The sequence below is a fragment of the Zea mays genome, chromosome 4 (assembly GCF_902167145.1).
Source record: "Zea mays cultivar B73 chromosome 4, Zm-B73-REFERENCE-NAM-5.0, whole genome shotgun sequence".
NCBI classification, from domain to species: domain Eukaryota; kingdom Viridiplantae; phylum Streptophyta; class Magnoliopsida; order Poales; family Poaceae; genus Zea; species Zea mays.
In genome coordinates, this window is record NC_050099.1 from 59,252,241 (window position 1) to 59,259,668 (window position 7,428).

Here is a 7,428-nt window from a genome sequence, read left to right on the forward strand (position 1 = left end):
GAATGAAGTCATCGAATTTCAAGTGGTAGCCTACTATCTAGAGTTTATGGTGCTACTATGGATAAAACTTCTTTCTGTGCTCAATGTTCCATGAGTTCCCTAGCGTAGTACCATTCATCTGAGTTAGTCGATATGAACCGGGCCAAGTTACTTCTGCAATTATGAAAGGTCCTTCCTAGGGTGGTGATAGCTTGTGTTGTCCTTCTCCCAATTGTATGCGGCGGAGCACTAGGTCTCCTACTGCGAATGTTCGGTGACACACAACCTTGTCATGGTAATTCCTTAAGGTTTGATGATATCTAGCCGACTGAATAACAATATTTAAATGCTCCTCTTCTAGCACATCAATTTCTTCATGCCGGGCTGCCTCTGTGATGCTTTTGAAGGTTAATCTAGGTGCTCCGAAGGTTAGGACTACTGCTAGTAATGCTTCTGGCCCATACACCATAAAAGAAAGGAGTATTTCAATGCAAAGCTTGGCTTGGCTGGGTTCACAAACTCTAGACTACGTAGGGTAGTTCTCTGATCCATTTTCCTGCAAACTTCTCATTTTTTGTCAAAGACCTTCTTTCTGAGCACCTATAATATCATTCCATTTGCTCTCTCCACCTGCCCATTAGCTTTAGGGTGCGCTACTGTAGCATACTTGAGCTTGATGCATTTCTGTTCACAGAAATAAAAAAATTTAGCACTGGTGAAGTTCGATCCTAGGTCTGCGATGATGCTATTAGGTATCCCGAATCTGAAGATGATTTCCTAGATGAACTCTACTACTTTCGCTTAAGTCAGGCTAGAGATCGGCTTGAATTCTATCCATTTTGTGAACTTGTCAATGGCTACCAGCACATGTGTTTACCCTCCTTGAGTTTTTTTGAATGGCCCAATCAAATCCAGCCCCCAGCATGCAAAGGGCCAAGTGACTGGAATAGTATGTAACTGGTGTGCCGGCAGATGCCGCTGTTTACCTAAGAATTGACATGCCTCACATCTCTGGACTAGGTCGGCTACATCTTTCTTGGCTATTGGCCAACAGAAACCAGCTCTGAAGGCTTTCCCCACGAGTGTCCTTGACGCTGCGTGCACTCCACATTGGCCTATATGAATGTCCTCAATTAAGCGTTTCCCAACGCCTCAGTCAATGCACTTCATGAAGATTCCCATGGCCCCTCTTTTGTACAGTGCATCTTCTCTAACTGCATAGTGAGCCGACTACCTTGCGATGTGCTCAGTAGCGGCCTTGTCGTCTGGTTCTTCCTCATTCTTGATATACCTGATGATCGACGTGCTCCAATCACTCAGATCTAATTTTGCTTGCTCTATTGCCTTGCACTCTTCCCCTGGCCCTTATGTGACACTTGGTTGTTGTATTTCTTGGACAAAAATGCCTAGTCAAGCCTGTGCTTGGCTTGATCCCAACTTAGATAGGGTATTTGCTGCCATGTTACGGTCTCTCTCTCTTTGTGGTGGAACTCCAAGCCTTCAAATTTATCTTCAACCTTACTGACTGTGGCGGAGTAGTTGCTCATTGACTCAGTGGAGCAATCCCAATCCTTGTTGACTTGGCTGACGACGACGAAAGATTCTCCATATACCATCAATCTTTTGATCATGAGAGATACAACAATATTGAGTCCATGTATCAAGGCTTCATATTCTGCAACATTGTTGGAGGCGAGAAATAGTTGTTACAGTGTGTACTTGAGCTGATCTTTCCTGGGGCGATGAAGAGGATGCCAGCCCCTGCTCCTTGTAACTTGTGCGATCCATCAAAGTACATCTTCCAAACCTTTACTAACTTGAGGTTTTTAGGGATTCGCTGCTCGGTCCATTCTGATATAAAGTCCACCAGGGCTTGGGTCTTGATCACCATGCAGGGTCGAAACTCTATGTCATGAGCTCTAAGCTCGCACAGCTACTTGGCTATCCTCCCCACTGCTTCTCTATTGTGGAGTATGTCTCCTATCGGGAAGCTTGTAACCACTATGACTTTGTGATTATCAAAATAGTGGCGTAGCTTTCACGCGGTGAGGAGCACTGCATACAACAACTTCTAGAGCTATGGGTATCTGATCTTGGAGGGCCCGAGGACTTCACAGATGAAGTATACGGGTTGATGGACTGGATACATGTCCTTCTTTTGCTCGTTCAACTACTAACGTGGTGCTTACCACTTGAGTCATGCATGAGATGTATGGTAGTAGGTCATCAACTGGTCAGTCAGCGATAGCTCGGTTAGGTGGCTTGACAACTGGTGGAGTGATCAAGAATTTCTTAAGTGCCTCTAGTGCTTCCTGAGCTTTGGGAGTCCACTAGAATATATCGACCTTCTTGAGCAATTGGTAGAATGGCATTCCTCTCTCGTCGAGCCATGAGATGAAACGACTCCACTAACACTTCTTCTCCTGACAAGGACACCAACTTCATAGTCCTCTTGTCACAGCTAAGGCCTGCTTAGTACTTGGTCAACCAATTCATCCCTAGGATGACATCTATGTCTACATCCCGAGTACCCATTATTATCAGATTAGCGGAGAACTATATCCCCCTTATTTGAACTCTTTCACTTGGGTAAAATTTATCTGTTTGGGTTCTCCCACCTGTAGGAAACGGGTGACGCCTAAGAGGGGGGGGGTGAATTAGGACTTCTAAAACTTTTACTAAACTAGGCCACAATTAAATCCCTAGAGCAAAACCTATGCAAATAATCAAAACTAGAATGTGCAAACTCGGTTTTGTCTAAGTGTTGCTATCTCTACCGCAAAGGCTAAGTTTCAATCTACACTAAATAAGTATGACAATAAGATTGAAACTTAAATGCTTAATATAAATGCGGAATGTAAAGAGCTAAGTAGAGAAGCAAACTCTCGTGGATGACGCCGGTATTTTTACCGAGGTATCCGGAACCACGCAAGGTTCCGACTAATCCTCGTTGGTGCCCCTACGCAAAGGGAAGCCCACGCGAGGGCCAAGCACCACGGTCGAGTAACTCCGTAGAGAGCCACGTGCCTTCTCCACGCGCAAGTGGTGCTCCGCTTCCGGCTCCTCTCGGACGCTCCCCGCCGTCTCCACTATCGAGCTTCCGGCCGAAACGCCGCGGGCCTCGTTCCCTCCGGTACACGGTGGCGGCCGTGACACAAACGCGGTTGTCACGGTCTCGCAAGACTCTCGCCCCACTCGGTACAATTACAACGACTCACGCAAGAGCCGAGGGGTTGTGTGGTTTTACAAAACTCACTCAACTAACTAGGGTTCACCTAGAGCAAGCGCTAAAGCGGTCTAACTAACCTAAGCACTTCGCAAAGTACCTACGCTAATCACCGAGTGATTCTATTAAGCACTTGGGTGTTTGAGCTCTTGGAAATATGCACTATGTGTCTTGGTATGTTGCTTGGGCTCTCACACTTGAGAATGGCCGGTTGGGGGTGTATTTATAGCCCCCAACACAATTGTAGCCGTTGGAGAAAAGCTGCTGCTCTCTGCGGCACACCGGACAGTCCGGTGTGCACCGGACAGTCCGGTGGTGCACTGGACAGCGCACTGTAGCCTGTCCGGTGCGCCTAGCCGTTGCCTGTCCGACTCCTGTCAGAGCAGGTGACCGTTGGCGCCGTAGGCTCCGGGTGCCACCTGGAACTAGCCGTTGGGCTGCAGTTCCCAGGTGCACCGGACAGTCCGGTGCTCCACGCACAGACAGTCCGCAGGCAGCACACGCCTCCTTTCTTGGACTTTTCTTGATCTTCTTAATGTCTTCTTTTGAGGTGTTACTTTCCTCAATTCCTTAGTCCAAGTAGTTCTTGCATCCTGTGAACTACAAACATAAACACTAGGAAACTTGTTAGTCCACAGATTGTGTTAATCATCAAACACCAAAACTTACTTAGCCAAATGGCCCGGGGTCCATTTTCCTTACAATCTCCCCCTTTTTGGTGATTGATGACAACACAACCAAAGCAAGCAAATAATACAAGTATTTGAATAAAAATGCAATCTACTTGGTAGGATGCATGATTGTCCCCTTAATGTGATATTATGGACTTAAGCCTCCCCCTAACTCCATAATTCACTTACTTCCTATTTTGGACCAAATAACCAAAACCACTTGAAATACTATTTGTAGATATAAAATTTTAAATTTGTGGTGTTTGGTGTTTGATATAGTTTTCATTGCTTTGGTCCCTAAACTTCTCCCCCTTTGGCATCAACCACCGAAAAGGAAGACATTAAAAGCATGTAGGAAGTAAATAAAAGCTTGCCCTCAACAAGAATTGTATCAAATGATATCACTAGAAGAATATTAAATTAAACCATATGAATGATACCAGTTGAAATGATTACTCCCCCTAAATGAGTGTTCTCTTTAGAGAGAAGATTCTCCCTCTTTTTAGAGATGAAGAGATACTCCCCCTAAATGAGTGTTCTCTTTAGAGAGAAGATTCTCCCCCTTTTTAGAGATGAAGAGATACTCCCCCTGACAGAGATCCTCTACTTAGGAAAAAGCATGAAAAAATTAGAGGTGCAAGACATGATTTGAAAAGACTAACTTCCCTTATGCATAAGTAACAGAATATGAGTTAAGTACATATGCATTTTTAGCAACAAGGAAGTATATGATATGAAATATAGTCTAATCAAATATTGGAGAAGACATGTAAATGATACTGAATGTAGTCTCTAAAGATACCAATTGAAGATCAATGGCGAGCTTGAGAGACATGAGAGTTCTTGGAGATTTTGCAGTGGAAGATTGTTGTCTTTCTCCGGGGACTTCATTTTCCTTACAATGAGACTATCACATGAAATAGACTTGAAAAGGTGTAAGTCTCAAAGTGTTAGATTATAGAGTAACCTCCCCCTAAAGGTGTGCATACAAGTTTTGAATACTTGTAGGAGACATGCACTTTGATTTGATATCAAGAGGGGCAAATTATCCATAATCCAAACTTTGGCACATATAAGTTAAATGATACACTTTGTAGAAAACAAAATTTTCAATTGATGCATCATTTACTATGGAGTGATATAAAAGCTATGTGCCGTGCTTAAATAAACATTTTAAGCCATGTAGGTTTGCTTAAGTATATGAATTAAAAACAAGCAATCCTACCATATGATTTACCTAGTATGCATGATTTTAAACAAAAGTACATAACAAATGTAATACTAGGCAAGAAAGGTAAACTAGATAAAAGGTAAATAGATACGCATATCTAAAAACGAAGAATACAATAAAACTAGTTACCTTAGTCATGGGTGGGAAATTTGGGTCCAAAATTTTCACTAACCCACTTGGCAATAACCTTGATCCAATATGATGTATCCCATGATATACATCCCAATTTAGCCAAGTCTCCAAATTTCCCGAGGACCTTCGGTCCACTCACTTCCCTTTCGGGATCCAAACCTTCTTGATGCTTTTCATGGTTGAAATTATCTCCTTTGGCACCCAGATGCGTTTGGCCCCCTTTCCTTTGTTGGCTTGCTTGTTGGCCTTGATTGCTATCACCTTTTCGTTATTTTTCTTCTTGATCAAATATGGTGTAGCGTCCTTTTTGTTCACCTTTTTGATGTAGGTGTTTGAGATTTTGCTTGATGGCTTTTGCTTGAGCTTTTGTCTTTGTTTATCCCCGGTCATCGCCTTGCATTGGAAAGACTTGTGGCCTTCCTTGTGGCATAGCCTACAAATCACAGTTTCCCCCTCCATAGGCTTGTTCACTCCCGCAGTGGTGTTATCCTGTGGAGGTTGGATTTGTTTGGCTTTGCCTTTCTTGTCATACAAAGCCTTGCCAAGGCGAGCCACTTCTTGCTTTAATTGTTCATTTTCCTTTGCAACCTCATCCGTACATGTCTCTACAACAATATTCTCAACAACGACTTGGTTGCAGGGGTTAGAATCATCAATTAAATCAAAGCAGGAAGTAGAAGCATCTTTCTTAATTATTTCAGGTATTTCAACTAAAGATGCTGCTGGGGTGCTACCAATGTTTTCTAGCTTAGTAGTTAGCTCATTGTTGTGTATGCTAAGAATTTCCATTTTCTCTAGCAAATTTTCAATAGCTTCTTGGGAGCTAGCTAACTTAGCCTTAAGTTTTTCATTCTTTTTAATAAGGCTATCATCGGTAGCAGTGGATGGAGCACTAGATTCTAATAGCTCAATTTTAGTTGATAGCTCACTATTTAAGTTTGCAAAAGTTTCAAATTTTTCTAGCAAACCTTTGTAATCATTTTGAGAGCAAACCAACTTATTTTTCAAAGCTTTAAGTTGAGCTTTTTGCTTAGTGCAAATATCCTGGAAAAATTCTACGGCTTCCACAAGCTCATCTAGAGAGGGCTTTCCCTCACCTTCATCATCACTACTACTTTCATCACTAGAGGATGGAATGCTTTTGTTACCTCTTGCCATAAGGCATTTGTGTGATGACCGTGATGATCGTGACGAGGACCGGTGGCTGCGCGTCCTTGGAGGTTCATCTTCACTTGAAGAATCATCCCAAGTTCTAACACTTGTTAGCGCCTTGCCTTTGCTCCTCTCCTTTTTGGGCTTGGCCATATTTGGACAGTTGTCCCTGAAGTGGCCCTTATCCCCACATGCGAAGCATCCTCTCTTCCTTTGCTTTTTCCTGTCAATGTTAAAGAGAAGATCCTCGACCTGCAGGGGCACACCCATTAGATTAATCTTGCGGATCATCCTCATTACCTTTCCGACGCGTCGGATTGTTTCTTCGTCCTCGGAGGATGATGTGCATGGTTGATTATCTTCATCATCATCACTTTCTTCTTCTTCCTCTTCTTCACTTGAGGAACTTGGAGTGGGAGCCTTCTTTTTGCCCTTCCTTTCATCACATGCAAAAGCATATGGCCTTGAGGAAGTTGGCTCCTCTCCCTGACTCATTTTTCGCGACATCTCAAAGGCTGCAATTTTCCCAATCACAATGGTCGGGGTCATGTTGCTCAAATCCTCCATGTTGTGAAGGATGGTGATGATGCTCCCATATCTTTGTTGTGGTAACAGGGAGATAATCTTCCTCACAATGTCCGCATCACCTAGCTTATTAATGCCAATAGAATTGAGCTCATTGATAATTAGATTCAAACGAGAATACATGTCTCTTACAAGCTCATCATCTTTCATAGCAAAAGAATTATACTCATTCAAGACTAGGCAATGTTTTTGCTCACGGACATTGGATGTGCCATCATGGAGCTCATGCAGTTTTAGCCAAATCTCATTAGCAGTTCTCAAGGTAAATACTTGATTAAAAATATCCATGCTGAGAGATTCATACAAGCAATTTTTGGCTCTAGCATTTAAATGAATTTCTTTTTCCTCACTCGTGGTGGGTTTCTCGGGATTCTTGAGAGGTTTCATCCCGTCACGAGTGACTCTCCAAACACCTAGATCAACGGCCTCTAGGTAACAAGCCATTCTAGCAC